Here is a 25,470-nt window from a genome sequence, read left to right on the forward strand (position 1 = left end):
GATAGCTGTATTATTAAGGTAGGTTTGAGGTGTCCTCACGGGCTTAAGTCACAGGGGTAACTCAGGGCAGAAAGCTCTTGGCCAACCTTCCATTATGACTGTAAGTTCCATAGCCAAGAGGAGTTGTGTAGAAAGTGACACACACACATTTCATAAAACAGCATAACTACCCCCAAACAATTAGGGTAAGCCTTGTCTCTGCACAGCATGCCCATAATAGTGTTCAAAAGAGATTTTTTACAGTTGTATTTGAGGTTTTTGTGTTATACATTTTCAGTATTTTATTTCCTTTTCAGAATGAGTTTTAGAATATATATATATATATATATATATATATATACATATATATATATATATATATACATATATATATATACATATATATACATATATATATATATATATATATATATATATACGTATATATATATATATATATATATATTTTTTTTTTTTAATAAAGTGAGATTTATAGGTTAATTGGTTTGAATTGGGTGTGATTAATTAGAGGTGTTACTAATAAGGGGAACTGGAAGAAAGTTTTGTGTTCATCTGACAAAGTCTTACATGTATTGACAAAAACGTACTGTGGTTGGAACATTTCTGTACTGTTATATTTAAATTAAACGAGTTTCAGGAACTGACTGCCCTTCTATGTTCCTTTCCTTATTAGTTCTGGTCTTTTTTTTGGCACATTCATTGACTTTGTTTCTGGTTTTGGACATATGGAGGTATCGGAAGGGTCCAGTCAATTACCCACAACTCGTTTTGATGGAGGGAAAGTGGAAAAAGTGGGCGAATTTCAATCACCCACAACTCGTTTTGATGGAGGGAAAGTGGAAAAAGTGGGTGAATTTCAAAGATAGCAGGTCAATTGACTCAGCTAGTAGACCTGTTAACTTCCATTGGGCAAGGATTAGCATCACTCCTGGCCTCTGCACCTATTCCGTGTAACCAGGAAGTGATGGCACATGGCAGATTTCAGAGCACTGCATCCGTTGGGTCAGCAAACAAGGTTTTGGTGGAACTCAGGTCCCAATGGTTTAATTCAACAAGGAATGGATGATTTTGCCCATACCCCTAATATCTTGAATGTATCTGGTAGCGGAGAGGAACGTCCTGGTTCAGCAGTGCGGAATACTGGTGAAAATTGTGATAATGTTGACTTAAATTCCTGGCTGTTCAGGAAGCTGTTTTTAACTAGTGGAATGCTTACTTTGTACTTTGCTTACTTTAGTTTGTAAATACACTGACCTTGGAAACTTATCAGAATACTTTACTTAAATTACATCATGCTATGTTTAAATATAAGACTTTGGAATTAGATAATTTATATTTAAAGGAATGTATCACTCTCTGCATTGTACTGAAGGGTTTAAGAGTGTTTAAATACATGAACAAAGTTGAAATGGGATCTGACTTTTATAAAAAATTAATATCTATTTTTGATCGTTGTGGGTTGGACATTGTAAAGGCCTTCATTAAGAATAACGAGCGGGAAATGGTCAGTTTGGTTTAGTGTATTAAAAAATGTAACTTGTCTGTTATTAATCATTTATTGTTTACTGTAGACCATAAGGGTGAAAGGTTGGTATAATAGTTAAGGTGTTTACCGTACAGACATTTGATTCTCACGTTGGGTAATCGGCTAGGCTTAAAATGGCCCACAAGGTTAGTTAGCCAAGTTCTAATCTATGAACACTTTGATTTAAGGCACCAGATTGATGAAAAATGCAATGTTATTATGAATAGGAAATTCAAAACACTGGATAGGGATATTAAGGAATATCAGGAAGGGAAGAGTTATCCACCACCTAAGGCTAATGATAGTGTACATCGTTATGGTAGGGAATTACATAAATCTACCTTTAGGGATGGTGGCTATGTACAGGGTGGCCATGAAGAGAAACTAGCTGAGCACCCAGGGTGGGGAAGGTCGAGCATCTAGGGACCCTTTAGAGTATCTCTTTCCCCTGAGGTCCAAAAGACTCAAGAACAAAACCCCTCAGTTTTATCAGTAGAATTACTATCAGGGGGGGATGGGCCCAGTTGGGAGGGGGAGAGGGAGGCAGCTGGTGGATATGTTGAAGAGTTGCCTATTTTGAAGGACAATTGTAAAATAAGTTTGGGGAGATTTAATATTTTTAATTATAGTAGTTTGGATGTGGCTAGGGAACATTTTCAGTTGTTTTTAAAAAGGTTTTAAGTTTATCCCCAGGAGGAGTGATCTAAGAAATGTAATTTTGGATGTAAAAATGTTTATTAGTAAATTTAATTTGGAATTATTGTTTGGTGATACCAATCTGGGAAGATCCTGTGATGTATTAAAGAAATCAAAGCATGATCAATCCCCCCTTGCATCCACAATTGAGAAATTTAGAATTATTATTAGAGAGGGACATTACACAAGGAGTTATTGGTAATAGGTTTAAAAACAATTTTACCAAATCTGAGATGAAGGTGTTAAATAATTTAAGAGCTAATCAAAATCTGAGGATGTTGGAGCTGGATCGGGGGGGGGGGGTGTTTCATGTTGGACAAGATAATATACAAGGCTAAAATGACCGAAATACTACAAGATGGTTCAAAATATAGTAGGGTAAATATTAATTAAATAAATATTGCTTACAGGATGATAGAGTTGGTATTAAAGGAATTATTTGATGAGGGAACAATCGATTATGAAACCTATAGGTATTTAGGGAATGATAAGCCTAAAGTCTCTTCTATATTCAGAATACCTAAGGTACCCAAGGACCCTGATGACCCACCCCTTTCACCAACTGTAGCAGCAGAAGGCTCCAAAACTGCCCCTTAACCAAATACTTTGATTATAAAATCAAAAGTGTTTGGCAAGGGGCTGGGAATATCTTACAGGATTCTTGGGATTTCCTCAAAAACATTAAACCTAAATTTTTTTCGGAAGATTTGTTTTTTGTTACCATCAATGTGGTAGACTGGAAGATTTTCTGCCCATAGAATGAGCAAGGAATTTTCTGACAATGATGTTTATGTATGTTTAGAGTTAGCCAAATTGGTATTAACCAATAACTTTGTATTTTGAAGGTTAATTTTTTTCACCAGGTTAAAGGAGTTGCCATGGGGGCCAGTTGTGCCCCCATTTAGGTAAACATCATTTTATCCATTTGGGTGCAGAAATTCATTATTCACTCTCAATACGCCCCCTCTTGGAGGATGTATAGGAGATATTTGGATGACATTTGTCTCCAGTGGATGGAAAGTTTGGACAAGCTCGAAGAATTTATTGAATATATTTCCAGTATCACCGAGTTTTTAAAATTTACATATAAAGTTACGTTTGACTGTATGGATTACTTGAATGTATCCTTACAAAAAATGGCAGGATATTTTAAGTCCACAATCTATAGAAAGGTGACTTTCTACAATTCCTATATTTGTTTTTCTAGTGTACATCCCCTATTTCAAAAAAGGGGGACTGTAAAAGGGCAATTTGTTTGAGCTAGTCGTAGGTTTTGTTTGTAATTAAAAAAACAAGTAAAATGCCACCATTGAAGCAGTGAGAAAACTATAAAGCAAGTAAGAAAAGAAGTATCAGTATCAGTATTAGTAGGATACAGAAAAGGGAACAGATCATCAAAATGCTTAGAAAGATGTAGAAGATATGAAATGGGATGAAGTAACAGCCAAAGAAAGTGAGACAAAATTAAGAAAAGCTCCTAATTGAAAACCCCCAGGTTGAGATGCAGTACCTAACTTCTAGCTAAAAGTATTAACATCTTTACATGAATATTTAGCCCTGAGTAACAATTACTTATGTGTGCCCCTGGAGCAGACACGAACCCGGTTAGCAACAAGAGAATGGTACTTCTCCTTCACAGTACACCTGCAAGCCAACAAACCCGGTTAGCAACAGGAGAATGGTACTTCTCCTTCACAGTACACCTGCAAGCCAACAAACCCGGTTAACAACAGGAGAATGGTACTTCTCCTTCACAGTACACCTGCAAGCCAACAAACCCGGTTAGCAACAGGAGAATGGTACTTCTCCTTCACAGTACACCTGCAAGCCAACAAACCCGGTTAGCAACAGGAGAATGGTACTTCTCCTTCACAGTACACCTGCAAGCCAACAAACCCGGTTAGCAACAGGAGAATGGTACTTCTCCTTCACAGTACACCTGCAAGCCAACAAACCCGGTTAGCAACAGGAGAATGGTACTTCTCCTTCACAGTACACCTGCAAGCCAACAAACCCGGTTAGCAACAGGAGAATGGTACTTCTCCTTCACAGTACACCTGCAAGCCAACAAACCCGGTTAGCAACAGGAGAATGGTACTTCTTCTTCACAGTACACCTGCAAGCCAACAAACCCGGTTAGCAACAGGAGAATGGTACTTCTCCTTCACAGTACACCTGCAAGCCAACAAACCCGGTTAGCAACAGGAGAATGGTACTTCTCCTTCACAGTACACCTGCAAGCCAACAAACCCGGTTAGCAATAGGAGAATGGTACTTCTCCTTCACAGTACACCTGCAAGCCAACAAACCCGGTGAGCAACAGGAGAATGGTACTTCTCCTTCACAGTACACCTGCAAGCCAACAAACCCGGTTAGCAACAGGAGAATGGTACTTCTCCTTCACAGTACACCTGCAAGCCAACAAACCCGGTTAGCAACAGGAGAATGGTACTTCTCCTTCACAGTACACCTGCAAGCCAACAAACCCGGTTAGCAACAGGAGAATGGTACTTCTCCTTTACAGTACACCTGCAAGCCAACAATCCCGGTTAACAACAGGAGAATGGTACTTCTCCTTCACAGTACATCTGCAAGCCAACAAACCCGGTTAGCAACAGGAGAATGGTACTTCTCCTTCACAGTACACCTGCAAGCCATCCTGAGAGCTGTGGGCCAATAACTTGGGCAAAATGGAAACTGTATGCTGGAATTGATTTAGATAGAAGTTTATAGTTATTAAATGAAATTAATTATGACAATAGAACAGAGAGGTAATTAAAGACATCCAAGTGGATATATTTGCTTAGTTTAGCAGAAGCATTTCAGAATAAAGGAAGAATGGAAATCAAAACAGAAGTAGAGAAAACTCAGACAGCAAATGAAAATGCCAAAAACTAAAACAAAAATATATATATAAGGAAAAGGATCAGATGACAGGGAAAGCAAATTGGAGCATCTACAGATGTAGTTACAAGCTCAGAGATGTTCTGAAACAACTTCTTGTTGACCAAGATCTGACACAGTAATGGTTAAGAAGAGGTGAAGTGAAACCAAAAAATGAAAGACTCATAATTGCAGCTCAGAGTAGAGGAATGTGTACATTGTTGGTCTACAGAGATCACTAAGACTGTGGGAGAATCAGAAGAATGCAGATTCTGTAAAACAGAAACTTGAAATAGTTTCACATTTCATTGTGGAGTGCAATACAGCCATGACAAGGGCTCTGTATACAGAATTTTAGAATAATGTAGCAAGACTACTGTAATGAGGATTGTGCAAACACTACAATATAGATGTAAAGGAAAAACATTGGAAATATGAAACACAAAGCATTATAGAGAAGGATAAAGTTTATATCACATGGGATCACCCATTACCAATAGTTCAAAAAATAGATGCAAGAAAAGTATATATAGTAGTTAATGAAAAAAAAAAAGATAAAATAGCATTGATCTTTGAAACTGCTACACCCACTGATTACAGTGTCTTACATACACTGGAACATTCCACCCTTAAAATACGAAGATTTGCAAGAAAGAAATGAGAGCAATGTGGAGGAAAGATACCCAGACAGTTCCAATAGTAATAGAAGCAACACAACTAATGAAAAAGAATTTCCAATTGTACTTAAATATGCTATAATTACAGGTAACCCTGTTCATACTTCAGAAGGAGGCAATTCTGGGCACATTGAAGGTACTGAAAAGAGTATTCTTGGCTAAAATCAAAGATTGAAACAATAGTAATTTCATTAAATCTAATCATACCATCATCAGTTTAAGTAATGTATTTTCCTTCTTAGAATGTATTCAAAAAAGTATATTTTCTAACTAGAACAAAAAGGAATACAGTATATTGGGCATATATCTCTAGATAAGCTAATGCATAAATGCAGGAAATAGCGTATCACATGATACACATTCAGTTTCTCTTAATACACAATGGATGCTAGCTAAACACATAGACTGGTTAGCAATAGTCTTACAAATTCCATGTTAAAACAACTATGATATAAACTTAATTATTTCAGGACATGACAGACAGACAGATTGAAAAGTTTATTTACTTCTACACATGGCAATAGAACAAGTCTGTGGCAGTAATGAAATAATAGTATGTAATGGAAGAATGATTTGCATTCTGCTGCAATGTTAAATATGTGATATGCATTTTCAGCACCATAAAGCAAAAAGATAGTGAGTCCAAACAAAAAAAAATTAAAAAAAAGTGAAACAGCAGGGACACTAAATATTCTACACAATGAATGAAAGCTTGCACTGTAACTGGCACATTTGTGGAGTCTGTGGCTGATAAAAGTGCATTTTGTGAATGTATCTGGGACAAAGTACCACTAATACCAAAATATTAAATATGACGTGTTTTATATACAGTGACATGGAGTAACACAGAATTCTAGGTAGGAAATCAATTAGGATATAGTACAGTAGTTCATATAGTATTCAGTCTATAGATGAGGCTGTATGGATGTCTTGTAGAAGCAATAGCACATACAGGTAGATTACTGACTTCTATGCCATTGGCAAATAAAAGATGATCACTCCTACCTGTTCAGAAAGAATGTCTTGTTTGTTTTGTAAGATAACATTAATTTCAGTCAGTGACTTGAGCTAACAGAATTATAATTCATTGTCTTGCACCAGCAATTAAAATAATGTTTCTGTCTTTTTGTCCTGTGGGACCCAAGGTCAGGGTCCAGCTTTGGTGAGAAAAATCAGAAGGTGTTTATCTTATGCAAATAGAACTTGAAATAGAAGTTAGTAACATGGTATTTAATAAATGGAAATCTACAAGCATGCTCATGTAATTCCAGTTAATAGCTGAACTGTAAAATATGAAAGCCTCATTAATGAGTACTTCCCTTAGCCTGGCTCCATGATGCAGAGGGATGGATGCCTGACTGTGACCTAGGCAACTGGGATTTAATTAGCTGCCTCTGCACTGGACGAGCTGGGGGGGGGGGGCAAGAGATTCCTTTATAAAAAGTGGGGAACAGCTTCCATTACTTCAGGGCTGGGCAATGCTGTTTGCTAGCATTGTCCCTTGTGGAAGGGACTGAAGGATAACCCTTGCAGTCAGCCCATTGTATAGTCCTCTTCCCTGCATTTGCATGGAGATAGTCCCATAAGCAGAAACACTTGAGACACCCATGGTGGCTGCCCTAATGATGGCACCTCTTGTCCATCAATTGATCAGCTGGTTGGGACAGAAATGATGAGCAGCAGGCAGCAAGGGCACATGTTGTGAAAAAAAAATGATTGCTTGCTTTAAGTTAAAAATAATACAGTCCTTTAAGGATGAGCTTGGGTATTTTGAATCATACCAGTACACAAAGATCTTGCTTTAACCATTTATTTTACAACATCCTTTGAAAAATTAAGAAAACGTATGTTCTGACTAACTCTAGCATATGACTAACAATCTAATTCTTTGCAGACCGCAAACTGAAGCAGGTTTCAACGTGCATGAATAACTGAGCAGATGTCAGATATACTTGGATAACAGCCAAGATCCTTGGCTCCAAGGCTACTCGCTGCATCCTGTAAAATGCAGTTTAGAAAGAAATTCATTTTGTGTGTGTGTGTGTGTGTGTGTGTGTGTGTGTGTGTGTGTGTGTGTGTGTGTGTGTGTGTGTGTGTGCGTGTGCATGCTTGCTCATGTGTACATACTGCAAGATGGAGGATAGAATTCTATACTGATTTTAAAATGAAAGCCATTTCAGTTTTAGTTTTCTTCAACATTCCATCCAAAAATTAATTTCATCATAAGTAGTCATATTTAACCTGCTTACTTGCTGTCATACATGCAATCTCCATCTCCATTAAAAGTATCTTGTACCTTTATTATTTGCAAGATAGAAGACCGATCCTAAGGCCTCAGTGAATGATGGCTTGGTATTTCTCTGTTTTGCCCCTTTTTATGTTTATTAGTACAAATCATCTGAGCTGTCCTCCATATAACAATCATAAAATTTTTAGTGTCAAAGTAATTGGCCAGGGTACTAGACTTTGGGTTTAAGCACCCTTATGTGAAATTAACATTAAATTTGCTTCCGTTTAAGTTAATCTTAAAGAAAAGACTGGTAAGAGGTGACCTGTGTCTGGCAGACAAGGCATCCTCTGACCCATTACTGATGGATTTACTGAATATCAGCTAGTAAAATGGCATCAGAAATGCTTACTGTAGGGATCTAAAGGTCTTGTACAATATCAACAGAATGGTTTGTAGTGATAGGTATATCTCACAAAGGATACTGCTGCTGTGGAACAGACTCCTCATCCACATAAAACAAAGTTCATCCCTGTCCACATTCAAGCCCAACTTAAATCTATAGATGGTTCATAGGTTTATAGGTAGGTACTAGGCTATTGGCCCTAGGGCCTATATAAGCCTACACAAAAAGGTTCCCTGGCTTTTGCCACCCAAGAAAATTATTTTTCTGTGTCCCTGTCGAACAGAGCCACAGAAGTGATTCCCCGGGTGAATTTCCTATTTCCCATCCAATCATCAAGATTTTTCTTGAAGAATGCTAATGAGGAGCTCTGTTTGACATAGATAGTTATTCTGCTCCAGAGTATGGGAAGTCTCTGGGACAGGAATCTAGCCCTCCAGCATGTTCTGTTTATTGTGATGACAAGGTTTAGGTCCCTAGAGAGTGTAGCTCGGAGGCATTGTGATTTCTTTAAGTGGAGCATGTCCAACAGCTCTGGGTTTGACATAGCTTTGTATGTTAGGCAGAGATCACCTCAGGAGTAGGCGATATGCGATGGAATAAAGCTGGAGTTTTTTGAGATGGTCTGCATAGGGCATCAGTTTGAGGCCAGTAATCCTCTTTGTGAGGTATTTCTGCAGCCTTTCCAGTTGTTGTAGATGTCTTGTGGGGTACATACCAAAAGGGGCGTTGTACTCTATAATGGGTCTAATGAGTGACGAGTAGAGGGGAACAATGACCTCTTTTTTCCTGGTTGAGAAACCTTTTTTGATGGTGTGCCACGTAGAAGGATTTCCTGACTACTGTGGTGATGTGATTATCAAAGGAGAGACTACTGTCCACCTGTGTCCCAAGGTCTCTTATCACACTTTCAGTGTTAAGTAGACCACCACCTATGTGGTAGTTCATGGGTTCATGGGATGGTAAATAGACAATTAACCCCAGAACTGTATCCTGTACTACTAATGCAAAGAGGCAGCTGCTAAATGATTCCATGCATGGGTTGGTGGGGAGGTCCCCTCACGTTATCTATGATATGATCACAGTTATTCTCATTGGGGAAATATATAACTATCAACCATGGGATGTGTAAGGCCAATCTATAACCAAATGGGACAGGTTATTTCAAACTCAAAAGGGAAATTGGCTTAAAATGACCCACAAGGGCAGCTAGCCTAGTACTTACCTATGAACCTATAAAATACATTATATAGCCACGAGCACTTTTGATACTTACTTGCTGCCTAATAATTAAACTTTGTGACCACTGTATGTGCATTTTAACACACCTCTATCATGCTGGTCTTTTGTGTGCCCCATAAATGCCCACCAACCTCTCCCAGGCACCTTTCTCAGATACCAAAACATTAGTCACCCAAAATGCACATACTTTAAATGACCATGATCTAGCCTAATATCTAATATAATATTCAACAAACTTGTTTAACAATTGAATCTGCATATGTATTGACCAACATCCCTTTGCAGCTCTCACAAATAGTTAATGTTTCAAAGTTCCCATAATTTGAGGTCTAGTTAAGCTGTCCCCTCCCCCCATTTAATTATCAATACAAACATTCTTCCCAGTTTCTCTAATCTCTCTTAAAGGTTTTCAGACTACTCATTCATGTCCACTTTCTGCACGTTACAAAAAAAATCAAAATCTCCAAAAATGTTATGCCTTTGTTTTGGCTTCACATGAACAGGCACATTGTCCTACTCACAAAGAAAACTTCTCTCCAACTTGATAAAGGCCTATTGACCTCCATTGTGAGTAGCCAGAGAACCTTTCCAAAGGATCAGCATTGATCTGATCTGGTAGTTGATGAAAAGGGTTAAGACTGTGAGCTGTTAAGGAGCACATGATGGCCCATGGTTTGATTCCCTCAGCCTTCACTTATCTGCTGTGTGACTTTACTGTAGTGAAGTGCTTCTTTCATAGGTTCATAGGTAGGTACTAGGCTATCGGCCCAAGGGCCTATGTAAGCCTAGCCAACAAGGTTCCCTGGCTTACGCCGCCCAAGAAAGTTAATTTCCTGTGCCCCTGTCAAGCAGAACCACAGAAGTGATCCCCGGGGTGTATTTCCTATTTCCCATCCACTCATCAAGATTTTTCTTGAAGAGTGCTAATGAGGAACTTTGCTTGACATAGATGGGTAGTTCCAGAGTATAGGAAGTCTCTGGGACAGGAATCTATCCCTCCAGCATGCCCTGTTTATTGTGGTGACAAGGTATAGGTCCCTAGAGCATGTAGCTTGGAGGGATTGGGATTTCTTAAGGTGTAGCATGTCCAACAGCTTTGGGTTTAACGTAGCTTTATATGTTAGGCAGTGATCTCCTCGGAGTAGATGATATGCTACAGAGTAAAGCTGGAGTTTTTTGAAACGGTCAGTGTAGGGTATCTGTTTGAGGCTAGTAATCTTCTTTGTGAGGTACTTCTTTGGCCTTTCCAGCTGCTGCAGATGTCTTGTGAGGTACATTCCAAAAGGGGCATTGTACTTTATAAAGGGTCTAATGAGTGCCGAGTAGAGGGGAACAATGACCTCTTTTTTCCTGGATGAGAACCCTTTTGTGATGTGGTGTGCCACATAGAAGGATTTCCTGGCTACTGTGGTGATGTGACTATCAAAGGAGAGACTACTGTCCACCTGGGTCCCAAGGTCTCTTATCACACATTTGGCATTAAATAGACTGCCGTTTATGTGGTAGTTCATGGGTACAGAGTTTTTACCAAAGGGGATGACAATGCACTTTTTAGCATTGAGCTTAAGGCCATGCCTCTGACACCAGGCATCTGTCTCAGTGAGACCCTTCTGTAGGATGTTCACATCATTTGGGGACTCGACTATGGCTCTTAGTTTGCAGTCATCTGTGAACTTTGTTAGCCAGAGGCCTTCTGTGTTAGCCTGTACTTCAGAGAAGTAGACACCAAACAGTAGAGGTTCCAGGACTGAACCCTGTGATACTCCATTTGTCACTGGTTTGAAGTCAGATTTGGAGTCTGCAAACCAGTGACAAGTAGATACCAAACAGGAGAAGTCCCAGGACTGAACCCTGTGATACTCCACTTGTCACTGGTTTGAAGTCAGATTTGGAGTCTGCAACTTTTACAGTGTGGGTTCTGTCAGTGAGCCAGTTGGCAACCCATCTTGTGACAAAGGGATTTATACCTAGTTTAGTGAGTTTAGCTATAATTCCAGAATGTGGGATGGTGTTGAAAGCCTTGGCAAGGTCAAGATAGGCTGTGTGAACCACCTTAGCCTCGTCTGTGGCTTTGGTGACTGCCTCAAAGAAGTCTATCAGGTTCAGAAGGCATGATCTGTCTTTCCTAAACCCGAACTGGGTGGTGTCCAACGTTTGGAGGTTACCAATGTCTTTGTTTATGAGTTCCATGATGATACGTTCCATGGCTTTGCAGACCAGGCTCATCAGGCTAATAGGGTGACAGTTCCCAGGATCAGTGGTGGCTCCCCCTTTGTGGAGTGGGATAACTGTTGCTGTGCGCCATTCAGTGGGCACAAAGCCTGATGTGAGACTATGATTGAACATGGTGGGGAGCCAGTTAATTCTGAAGTTTGTGTAAAACACAGTCTGGGATGTTGTCCGGTCCCATGGATGCTGTGTGTTTGGTTTTAGGGAGTGCAGTTTTTACCTGCATAGATGTGATTACAGGGACTCTGCATTCTTCCTGCATAGATATGGGCCCTTTAGGGGGTGAGAGGGGGGTAAAGTTAGCACTGAACCTATCTGCCAGGATGTTGGCAGTATCAGTTGGTTCTGTAATTTACATGCCGTTGTGCTGTAACTCAGAGGAGATCTAGGTGTTGCCATTGTGATTCTTTACACAGCTATAGAATGCTTTGTGGTTGCCCTTAGAATCAGTGGTGATTTTGTTTTCATAGCTAGCTTTGGAGGATCTTATAAAAGATCTCAGCTTCTTACTGGGATGACCAGGCAGCTCCTCCACTTATGGGATTTTAATCTCTTTTGCAACAGTTTCTTCCTTCTGTTGTAGAGTTTGTTTATGGCAGGGGACCACCAGATTGGCTTCCTTTTTTTGGAGGATAGCATCTTGGTTCTGTTTAGGATAGCACGATCCATGCAATTGTGTAAATGCTTATAGAGTGCATTTGTGTAGAATTCAGCAGTCGTAACTGTATTGTCCATCTGCATGGGTGTCATGAAGTTCACCACTTCTGTCTTAAGAAGCATGAAGTTGGCTTTGGAGAAATTTTTTCCATGGTTTCCTTAATGGTGGGTGGGAGCGGGATGTGAATATCTAGGGTGATTAGCTTATGGTCAGATCTGACCAATGAGGAGTTGATTTCAGGTGTGGAAAACAGGTCACTCATGTTGGTAATGACTAGGTCTAGGATATTGTTGTCCCTGGTGGGGGTGTGGATAAGTTGATCCAGGGCATTGGAATTTATGAATTCCAGAAAGCATTGAGCAAAGGAGTTGTTACATGAGTAGTTTTCCTAGTTAATGGTGGGGTAGTTGAAATCGCCCATTATTAGGGTGTTTGGTTGAACCCTAATATTTTCCAGTATATCAAGAAAAGAGGAGTGGGAATCCTGGGGCATGGTGCAGGATCTGTAGCAAGCTACAATTTGGATTGCAGTTTTTCCCAGAGTTAGTTCCACTTGGATAACCTCGGATGCATTATGCTGTGCAACTAGCCTGGAGGTGTGGATATCTTTAATGAATATGGACACACCTCTGCCTTTGGTGTTCTAGTCCAGGTTAGATGGCCAAAAAGTGTAGTATGAGTTATAGCTTGGTAATGCAGGGGTGCTCTCTAGAGCCTTGAATCAGGTCTCAGTCACTGCACAGACTTGGATGTTCCCCATTTTAAGGAGTGCCTCGAGTGAGTGCATTTTGAGATTTAGACTTCTAGCATTGAGTAGCATGACCTTCAGTTTTTGCTTGTCTGTTCCTGCTACAGTGGTGAATTTGTCATTTGAACCTTGCTAAAAAAGGCACTATAGGGGCGGCAAGAGCCTTAGCCAGTATCCAGAATCCCATGGGCGACAGGTGCAGGTCATCCTTGGCAAAGCATCATGGTCTGTCGACCATGTTGTCCCAGGCAGACAGATACTGGATCCCCTAAGAATAACACCAGAAGCTTAGCCAATTGTTGAAGTCAATAATTTTGTCCTTGTACTGCGTTATCATTCTGAGCAATGGCAGGATGCTACTCAGGGCTAGGGTCATACCTGCCTGGGCTACAAGATCGGAGAGCTCTTCCATGTCTCTTTTTATGTAGTCCAGGGAGGTACATCTCAGGTCATTCACACCAACATGGACAATGACAGAGTCATATTTGTACTTGTTGTGGAGTGACCTGAGTGCATGGGTTATGTGGCGGATCCTGGCACCCAACAGGCAGCTGACAGTAACCTTGCCTGGTGAGTGAGATATCAGTGTGCCTGACTATAGAGTCACCTATGACTAGTGTGTTAGGTACGTTGGTTTGCCTTATGGGCCATGGTTTATTGGCACACTGAGTCTGTGCACTATATGTCATTTGGGTTGTGTTGAGGGGGTGGAGGTTGCTTGTGTTTCTGCTTTGGAGGTCTTTGTTGCTTGAGCAGATTATTATTGAGAGCCTCTGCAAATGTTTTTGTGTTTCTGTGTGTGGATTTTGGTGGTGCAGGTTTAGTGGGACTATGTGATGAGTGTAGTGTGGTGCAATTGTTTACCTTCTCCTCTTGACTGTCAGGTTCAGTCTTAGTTGGAGAGAGTTTTACCTCCAGTTTGGCTAGATAAGTGCACCTCTCACAGGTTGTTGTGTTGGGTGGTAGGAGGAGAGGGTTGTCTGTGCACATGAGGCAATTGCTACATTGCCTCAAGATGCCCATATTCATCAGCTAGACAGGAGAGAACACTGGGAGCTGACCCTTGGACATGCCTGAATAAAAAACTACTTTCCTCTAGACAAGTGAGGAAAGTGAGTATAAGAGCTGCTTTTCTCTAAGCAAGTGAGGAAGTACAAAAACTGTTTTCCTCTAGGTAAAGAGGAAGGTTGAGTGCTGTAGTAATTTGTAGCTTAATTAATGCTAGCACATTCTGAACAAGTGCTGAGCACGAATGAGCAAATTCAAGTGCTGAAACTAAGAATCTGTATCTGGATCTTGTGGTAGATAGGCTACGTAGTGCTTACAACTCCTACTGATAAGCTAGAAGGCTCCATCCAACACAGAATGGCTTGGGGGACTTTCCCTTTTTTTTTTTTCAGTGGAAGCGATGGGGGTGGCAGGGGGCATGGATCTAACTGTAATACGTCATATTACAGTAAAGTCTTTTCTGTCTGTCTTTTTTTAAATTACAATAACATTTTATGTTTTTTATTTATTTATTTATTCCTCTTCAGTGGAGCTAGGAGGAGGTGGGGGCATGGCTCTAATTGTAGTAAGCCATTCCCTACAATATAGTGATCAGCTAATTACAGTGAAGTTGCTTTTCCTGGTAAGTAAAGTTCATGCATATTGCTTTATACATTCTTTCATTTTAACATTGTATGAGGTGTCCAGCCTTCAAACAATAACTCTATGAATGTATGTTAAAATATAAGGCTAAATGTCCAGCAATCATATACCACAATTGCCTCATATTCTAATGCGATGACTAAGAGTTATGTGAAGTTTGTTTGAATTTCTCCCATCTTTTCTAAAGATCATTTTTCTGTCCCTATTTTCTATTGGAATTAAAAGCACATTCCAAGACTTTAGGAAAATGCACCTGCTATCAGTCTGTTCATACAAAGTAACATCTTCTTACCCCACTTCCCTCTGCAGTGCTTCTTCTGACACTACTCTTCATTGTTATTCTTTCAAAATACAACTTAGATATTCACTCAGTATATAATGTCAGATATCCACTTAGTATATAACGTCAGATATCCACGCAGTATATAATGCACGTTTAGGCAGTGTTTTGTCTTTATATTCTCTAGCCAGGTCTGATACTCGCTTTGTATATAATGCATGTTTATATTGCATTTTGCCTTTCAATTTGTATATAATGTCATGTAAATTTAAGTTTTGATATTCCCTCAAACTCTCTTAACGTTTCATATAATTAGATTATACACTGATTAACACTACTTAAATACAGCAATACAAACCCATTCAATCAATAAAGCTTGTAAGTAAAAAACTAATGTCTTTCAGCTTTTCCCAGTTAGGGGTCGCCAAAGCGGAACTCCTGATAACCATCATTTATTTTAAAATATGTTTAAGTAATATCCTCATAAGCAATATAAGTTATATCCCTTATATTACTAAGCAATATAAGGCCTAAATATTTCAATGTTTTAAAGTCGCAATTATGTGTCTGATTCTCTATTATGGATTGAGCCAAATATTCATTTATTTATACTGTATTAATTTTCACTGCAATAAATTTAAGTTTTGATATTCCCTCAAACTTAACGTTTCATGTAATTAGATTATACACTAAATAACACTACTTAATAACAACAATACAAACCATTCAATCAGTAAAGCTTGTTACTGATAACCATCATTTATTTTAAAATATTCTAGTCTGTCTTGTTTTGTATATTTTGCTGAGTTCTATTGTTAATGAAATTAGGAGACATGAGAGGGGACAACATTGATTAGTTCCTTTTGTTATATTTATTGATTGTGAGGTAAAAACTTTATCTTAATATATGTGTGTGTGTTGTCATATAAATTATTAAAATTTGAAAAGATTTTGGGAGCCTAGTTAATTCTAATATTTTAAACAAGTATTTGTATTTTAAAGAATCAACAGCTTTTTCTATAGCTAAACTAATTACTGATATAAAGTTATACTCTTGATATCTTCTATTTTGTGTTCAGATTATGTTGGCATTATTAATCTACCAGTTAAAATTGACATAAATATTTTGTAATCTAACAAATACCAATGTTACCATCAATGGGTAGTTGTCACAAGCAGTAGAACATTTGATGTCACAGGTACTGGAAAGACTGGACAGTGAAGGATAGGAATAACTGGCCAGTATCAGCTTGCCCATCGTGGAAAAGTGAGACAGCTCATCTCTTTACATTAGTAACATGAAGCTTCAGGAGTAGAAGAGTATTGTCCGAAACAAGACACCTATTGTGCCCACAATGCACAGAAGTAAGCTGACCAGTGGGGTGATGCATATGCATGACAGTGAATATGCACCTCCCTGGAAGTAGCAGCTATGGAACATGCACGCTGCTGTTGAAGTTAGACAGTCTGCACCTCCCTAGAAGTAGCAGATATGGAGCATGCCAGCTGCTGTTGAAGTTAGAAAGTCTGCACCTCCCTAGAAGTAGCAGCTATGGAGCATGCCAGCTGCTGTTGAAGTTAGACAGTCTGCACCTCCCTAGAAGTAGCAGCTATGGAGCATGCCAGCTGCTGTTGAAGTTAGACAGTCTGCACCTCCCTAGAAGTAGCAGCTATGGAGCATGCCAGCTGCTGTTGAAGTTAGACAGTCTGCACCTCCCCAGAAGTAGCAGCTATGGAGCATGCCAGCTGCTGTTGAAGTTAGACAGTCTGCACCTCCCTAGAAGTAGCAGCTATGGAGCATGCCAGCTGCTGTTGAAGTTAGACAGTCTGCACCTCCCTAGAAGTAGCAGCTATGGAGCATGCCAGCTGCTGTTCAGGATAGACAGGACTGCTCTCCCTTTTGGGGTAGAAATGAACCAGAGGACTGTTACAATGATGAAGGCACAAATGTGCCTGTTAGGTGTGGGAAGTATAGGAAGTATAAGCCATTAGGCACTAGCCACTAGTCAGATTCTGGAGATTGCTGTGTGTGTGTGTGTGTGTGTGTGTGTGTGTGTGTGTGTGTGTGTGTGTGTATGTATATATATATATATATATATATATATATATATATATATATATATACTGGCATGTTGACATCAGTATTTTTGATATTTTGATGACTTTTTCTGGATGACAATGGGTGCTTGCATTAATTTAACCATACCTGTATATATGTATGCCATTTCATCGAAAACTCAATTCATTCCCTCCAGCCCCAGTGTGGAAGGCTGTGTCCTGCACCCCACCCAAAATTATATGTAGTAATTACTCCATGGTTACACTGCAGTGGAAGAAAGAGAAAAATTCTGGAAGTACTCCCCCAACTTGCATAGCCCAGCACACTGAAAAAAGCAAACTGTAATATTACTTACACATCTTTAACTAAAATCATACCAGTGATCAAAAACTCCTTCTGCAATGTACAAAAACAACTGTTATGATTTTTTTTGTTTCACTATTTTATATGAAAGATTTTCAGTTAGTTAAGTTTTAATGAGTTAACTTTATACGAGTTGAGTGTTCAATGAAATTATAACATACCCACACACACACACGCACACATGCACACACATATATATATATATATATATATATATATATATATATATATATATATATGTATATATATAATATTGAAACCCCAAAAAATTGGGAACCTCTTGCACCTTCCACATCCCTTACCACTCATATATATTTTAACCTTCTATGAGTTGAGTGTTCAATATATACCAATCTGGCATCACACAACAGAGATGAAAGGGCAAATTCCTATTTTCAGTATTTTGAATTTTCAATCAAATAAATCAAATATATATATATATATATATATATATATATATATATATATATATATATATATATATATTACTGTGTAAAAGAACAAACACTGTTATTAGATTATTTTGGATCTACTTGCTAGCCTGTAAGTCTCCTTCTATTCAATTCAGCCTCATTTTGATCTAATAAATGTATTTGATTCTTTTATACAGTTGGTGAGTTTATTATTGTCTTCAAGTGCTGGAGTTTGGTGTCATTTGTCTACATTTTCTCTATGCACTGAATTGGACTGTTTTGTAATTCTGTGTGCTTTTCTGGTGTTGCATTTAATTTATAATCTATATTCAGTAATGAAAGTGGTCTAAAAGAGGACTGTAAGTTTGGAGCTTAATCTTATTTTAGTATTAATTTAATGGTGTGTATTTACACCCAAAAAAATGAAAAATGTATATTTTAATTAATAAAAAGAGAACATGTTCAGGAAATAGGTAATACATCTCTTTATTTTCTTTTAGGTTTTCATTTTGTCTGTTTGCTTGTGCAGTAGAAAAAGGTTTCAAAATAAAAACCTCATCTGCCTCCAAAAATAGAATCCCCTTTGTACTTTTAACTTAGCAGTGTTTTAGGTCTTCTTGTATTGAAAGTCTTATCACATTGTTTTATTTTATTTTTGTATCAGGTAGCAATGCACCCTGCAAATATTTTTTAAGAGTATCTTATAATATAATATTGCTTGAAATGTATGAAGTGGAAGTCACTTATGTTACATTGTTTGTTTCACAGGGGAATGACACCGTAATGCTCGGATTGAAATCTCAGTCTCCTAGTGAGAGACAGAAAGAGAGAGGGGGGAGATTTTCATTAGCTGTCATAAATCACTCCTCTTCAGAAATTCAGTGATATCTGAGAGAGAATAATAAAATTAGGGTGTGAGGAAACAAATTACCCCCCCCCCTTGTGAATGCAAAATAATTTTCACTGCAAAAGCACTTTTTAAGATTTTTGTAACTGTAGCAATGAACTTATGAATTTATTCTACTCAAGCTGAGGGTTCTGTGGAATTGTCACTGAGAAACTGTACTCTGAGCTGTGCAGCTTTATGAGAATGTAACAGGCCCTTACTGGGGTTCTTTAGGATGTGCTTGAAGGGGTCTTGTAATGGACCATACATAAACCAGTTCTGTCCTATCATATATCCACAAATGTCTTGCTCTGTCTGCAAGACAAATTGTATTTCCTTTACAGTAGAAGGATAACACGAAAATTTCCCTTTCATTGCTAAAATAAGAGCGTTTAAGAATAGTAGAGAAATTCACACCTGTTTACAAAAAGTCTAAGAATTCTGATGACTGGGGCATATTTCCCTTGCTGCAAAAAGATATTTCCTGATATTACATGTAATCCACTTTATCCTTCTTTCCCCCCCAGGAATAGACAGACCCCCCAGCTAGGAAATTTCAGTTTTCTGAAAGCAGCAGAATGGGTCCATATTATAACAATGAACGATCAAATGATCGAACGTTGTTATATCGAACTCTAAAGTTCAAATACACAAGACATTGGACAACCAGAACAGCGATTTTTTTTCCTAGGGAAAAAAAATCACTTTTCCCAAAAAAAAAAAAAAAAAAAATAGACATTAAAACATTGCATAAAGTGGGGGCTTCCCACACACCCCCTACTTAATTATACCAACTCCAAGATCGCACTACAGTGCCGAAAATGACAAAGTGACGAAGCGGCCAAGAGACATATTTTCCAGGGAAAGAATCCGCTTATAAGCTGCATCGTCATTTTGCCTTTTTGACATTTCAAGTTCGACCAAGACGCATTTGACAAAATGCGTCTTCGGTTATCTGATAGGAACCTTAGCAGAATTGCCTGTCTGGAAGAACAAACTGAAATACACAAGTCAACAGTCTCTAACCTACATCCTATCAAACAATGTCTTAATCACTCATTTTACGAACCTATGTGGCCCCTTCTATAGTTGAGTAAGTAGCTGAATATCACCTTTACCAAGAATAAGGATATTCTTGTTAGTTTCCAAACAAGCTCAGACTTATTTTTCCTGGCTGGAAGGCAGCAGTGTCAGATGCACCAATTTTGAAAGAGTCACCAAGTTCAACTATGTGTTAGCATAACCTGAGTCCATCACCCAAATCTGTCATTTTACTTTGACAATAATTAATGGCATGCAGTCTCACATCTCTTTTGTGTACTTCCTACAACATCAGGTATGCCCTTATTAGACTGACGGCAGTGACTCTGGGCAAGGGTGTCCTCATTCCTTCTATAGAAGACGTCTTATCCTTTATCACCACTGCCTTTCTCAGCAACTCTTATTAACTGCAGATATTATAGAGACAAGGTGTATGATTATTCCATAGTCTCCTTAGGGAAACACCATTACACATCATTGGCAGAGTATTGTATCCAGCTTGCCTATATCTCAAAGATCCCTCTTGTTTACTATGCCCTTCATAATCAAACTGCATAATGTAGGACAGTGTCCTTTCTTGAATGCTTATGTTGTACTCACTAGCTGTACTTGTGTAACATGGGATACATACCCATCCTGTCTGTTTACCTTTTCTGTACTCACTATCTACAGATACTTTACATGGGTTTCTCTTCCAAGTTGTCCTGATTATGTATCTTGTATTTTGTAAGTATAGTTACTTCACATGGGGCACTGTCCTATCCTGTTCACTATCTATAGTTAACATTGAATACTGCCCCATCCTGCCTTCTCTCCTCATTGACCTCTGTTAGTAAATATAGAACACTGGCCTGTTTATTTAATCCGTAATCAGTACTCACTAACTACAGTTGCTTAACATAGGATACTGCCCCATTCTGTCCTGTTTACTTATTATAATCTCATTAACTAGAGATAATTAACTGAAACATTGACTTATAGGTTCATCGGTGTTTGCTAGGCTAATGACCACAAGTGCCTTTTTAAGCCTATCCATGCATCCCGAATCTCTGACAAGTTCTGGTACCCCTGATAAGTGTAAACAGGAGCTTGGGAGATGAAACATTTGCAAGCAGGGACCTGGGAGATGAACCATACAGGTTGCCTGTGCCCATTAGAGACATGGGTGTCAAGCCAGGGATTAATTTCCTGCTCTCCATCCAATTGTCCAAGTTACACTTGAATTGGATTAGGTAGGAACTCTGCTTCACATGGATGGGGAGCCTGTTCCAGAGATAGGGTAGTCTCTCGGATACATACCTGTCTCTCCAGCAATTCCTGTTTATATCACAATCAAGGTTTAAATCTTTAGAACAGGTAATTCTGGTGCTGTTTGTTTTGTTGATATGCAGGAGGTTCAGAGTGGGGTCTGTCAATGCCCTGTATGGCAGGCATAGATCTCCCCTCAACAGCTTGTAGAAGACGGAATACAAGGATAGGACCTTGAGACACTCTGCAGAGGACATTTTGCTTACACCCTTTATTCTTTTAGTGAGGAACCTCGGTGCACATTCCATTTGTTGCATATGCTTGGTTAGGTATATACCAAAGGAGGTATTATACTCAATGATAGGTCTGATGAATGATGAATACAGTGGAACAATGACTTCCTTGCACCTAGATGCCATACCTTAGTTTATAAGTTGCACAACGTCGAATGATTTCCTCAGTACTGTAGACACATAATGGCCAAAGGCTAGATTACTGTCTCTGTGTGCTCCCTGTCTTGTTTACTTAAGTTATTTTCTCCTCACTGAACAGCTGTTACTTGACATGGGACATTGTCCATTCCAGTACTAAATAATTATTCTATATTTACTACCTACAATCACTTAATATGAGCTACTATCCTGCTGTGTTTAATTTACTTATTCTGTAGTTATTACCCACAAGTCATATTTACCTTCTCTCAGCTTCCTTTGTCAGTTCCCCGTTGCAGGCCATATTACAATAATCAGACCTTCACTACTAACTGCTAAAACCTGTAAATAACTTGAACTCCAGTAGTATCTGAGAGTTTACCTTTCACATACTCATCAATGGTTTGAGTATGCATTACTAGTTAATCTCAGTGGGACTCTCCCATTGGCATTAACTGCTTGAAAAGAATTAGACAAAATTTTATGTCAATCTACTTAAAGGTGTATATCTCTAGGCATCTTACGGTCCCTGGAATTGCTTGCCTAGTGTTGTTCCATAGTTCAGCTGAAGGCTTTCAGATTTGCTAAACAGTTGTCTTTGCTGTCTTACTGGTCCTGCTGGCAAGTCTTGCTCTTGCATTTTGCTTTCTTTTCCATTTATTTATTTATGCATTTATTTATTTTAGTTTGGTTAACTGCTTTTACTGCTTCTACAAATATTATTTGTATACACTTAAGCTGGCTTAATATTCATGCTTTGTTTTGGTTCTCACTTACACTGTCCCTATTTTCAAGGAACACTCCTATTTTCAGGTTTGATTTATGATGCTCTATTTGTGGAGGTATATTTCTATTTTTCGGGCTTGATTTACCCCTTCATACAATTTTCTGAATCTCCCTCATCACATGGTAATTTTTGAAGCTATCTAGTACACAGAAAACTACATTACACGATCATCATACTAGTGGCAATAATAATTTAAAGAAAAAGGACACAGATCTTACATATCCGTTTTTCTGAAGCAAAAATAAATGCCCTTGTATAGTAGAATTTTGTAATACAATTCATTAACATTTATAGATTTTATAATTCCTTTCGGATAGTGTGCTTATAACGATCTTCCTACAGAGTAATCACAGACACTGAACAAATACACTCATATTTAATATTATTTTTGTCACTTTCTGTTTTTTACACATATGTTTCTGAATAACATCCCACATTCCTACTGGAAGCAGGAAGAATTATTATTTGGTATTCAAATTTTATGATAAGTAGATGTCTGTGTTTTTGGTCAGAGGTTCCTACTTTTCAAGAGCCTATATACCTATTTTCAATGCCTGTAGGTTGAGAGGTATGTTAATATTTGTTTTTATATGCTTGCATTTGTTTTTGTATGGGCCATGGCAGAAAAAGGTCTGGCTATGGATGACCCACTTATACTGATAAATGGAATAAATAAAAAAAAAAAAAATAACAAATCAAAATCTGCTACCTCTCTTCTCTCTCAAGTTGCTTAAGATGGGTCATGCTGATATATTATGCCCCATAGATTTCTAGTTTAATTTCTGATTTTGGAGTATAATAAAGAGATTGCAGAAAGAATAATGATACAGAAAGAGGTGTCTTTGTTCCATGTGAATTTAAGGCCTCTGAGTTTTAGCACCATCTTACAACTAACCTTGACTTTGTTGGTAAAGGTAATTGCATAACAAAAATAAGGGTTATGAGTTAGGTATGTCATGTCTAACCATGGCACCTGTGCTTTGACCTCAGAATGCCTGCTTGTAAATGCTGAAAGACATGTACATTCACACAGAAAATATAGCTTTATGAAAGTACTGTACATGCCGACAACCCTGGAGTGCGAAGTAACGAATTTATGATGTATCATTTATATTTTAGCACTATATCTAAAATCGCTGTACTGACACTGGTACTAATGTGCTTTGGGCATGGATACCAGTACTATTGCCGCACTATTTGCCCCACCAACCAGTACTACAGCAGAGATGGATTAACTAACTACAAGACTCAGCAAATTGAAACAAAGCAAAAGGGAATGCTTATTCAGGTTACTTTTTTTTAAATGTAGTGTATTTGTTTCATCTGACTGCATGCAAATGCATGACAGTACACCACCCGTCATGAATGTTGAAAAATATATTTTTTTAAAACCACTGTTTTCTGAAATATGCACAGAGAGAGAGCTGTAATGGGTTTTCTAGTGGCTTTCTGATGATTAAGGTAACAGGAAGAGAAAGAAGACAATCCCCTGAGTATAAGATAATTGACACTTTGCACAGCATCTCTTATGGTACAGTGGGCACACTGAGTGTGGCCTCTGGGAGAGAGGAAAAGGAAAACACTGCCAGAAGCTCGATTAGTTTTAAAGAAATCCCTCAGCTTAGTAAGAGGAGAGTATAGGACGCTAAATTTTGTTTTTATTTGAAAGTTAAACAAAGCAGTGATCCTAAGGATGCAAACTGAAATGCTCAACTGTCTTAAAATTTTTCCAAGAACGGTAAATAAAATAGGGGTGAGTGGGAATAGTGTACGTGCCAGTGTGTGCACTTACGATTGCTTCAAGGCATATGAGAGATATTTAATTACTTAAATATTATTTACAGTGTAGGTAGCTGATGTAAGCCTATAAGAAGCAGTGCATCAGTTTGTAAGTAATCCACAGTATAGCCTCAGACTGACGAAAGCCGGAGCAGATGGGGCTCACTTAATGAGAGTTAAACATTTAAAAAATTGATGTAGGAGGAAAGAAGCAGCATTATTTCAACTACTCATTTTGTGTGTCTGGCTTGGAATTTTTTCACTTGTTCATGTATGGTGAACAAATGCAGTCAGTAGAGTCCTGGACATTAAGTAGCCAGGTGTAAATGGATGTGGGTTGAATAGTAATGTGGTACTCATGGTAGATCCTTACTATGGCAGAGCTCACAGTGCTTCAGGTTTTATTATGCTTTTCTTTTTCAGGAAGTAGAATTCTGAGCATCTCCTAATCAGACAGGAAAAAAGTCTTATTTATCTTTAGACAGAGGTGGGTAAGCATTTCTAAGGCAGAAGTGTGAAAGGCAAAAGCTAAAAGAAGAGGTTTGCTTAGATGTAAATTTCAAAACAATGACTTGGGAATTGTAAGTTTAAATGTCGGCCAAATTTCATTGTTGATTATGTTACTATACATGGCAGAGATCTCTGAATGCAAGTGTTTACAGTAACAAAAGTCAATGAAATTAAGCTTTGTGAGACTCCAGTTACCATGGAGACATTTAGGTGCTCATAGCATGCTTAGATATAATTTTTCCTTTCTAGTAATTGGCTTTAGAGAAGCCTGGTTTAGTTACCATGAAAGGAATATTGCCATAGACTGTTATCTTGGGAAGACACTGTGTGTATGAATAATGTGAATAAGGCAAATGTGTTTGCCGTGTTACATTAGTGTAGCACTGTGGCATGACAGCTATTCTGTCAGAATATTTTATATTTATTATTTTTCTACTTACCTAGCTCACTGGATTATTAGCTTACATGTTTGCCTATTTATAGCTCCTTTTCACCCTACCAAACTTATATAAATTATTTTATGCTGACAGACACACACACACACACACACACACACACACACACACACACACACACACACACACACACACATACACCAATAACACCCCATGTCATTTGCTGAACATCAAGTTTAACCACCTGATGAAATCCAAAGTTCAAAATAGCAGTAGAAAAAAGTGTCTATAGCTTAGTATCTGATAAATCTTCCAGATGCATCTTAGCTATCTGACCTGT

The 25,470-nt window shown here is 38.4% G+C and overlaps 1 protein-coding gene across 2 annotated transcripts in view; it reads left to right on the forward strand.

Moving 5' to 3' along the window:
* Positions 1-25,470, forward strand: part of GNAO1 (G protein subunit alpha o1) — a 1,256,657-nt gene that overhangs the window by 803,116 nt on the left and 428,071 nt on the right. The gene's annotated exons all lie outside the window — the stretch shown is intronic.

The sequence above is a fragment of the Protopterus annectens genome, chromosome 8.part0 (genome assembly GCF_019279795.1).
Source record: "Protopterus annectens isolate FY-2018-M chromosome 8.part0, PAN1.0, whole genome shotgun sequence".
In the NCBI taxonomy this organism is placed as follows: domain Eukaryota; kingdom Metazoa; phylum Chordata; order Ceratodontiformes; family Protopteridae; genus Protopterus; species Protopterus annectens.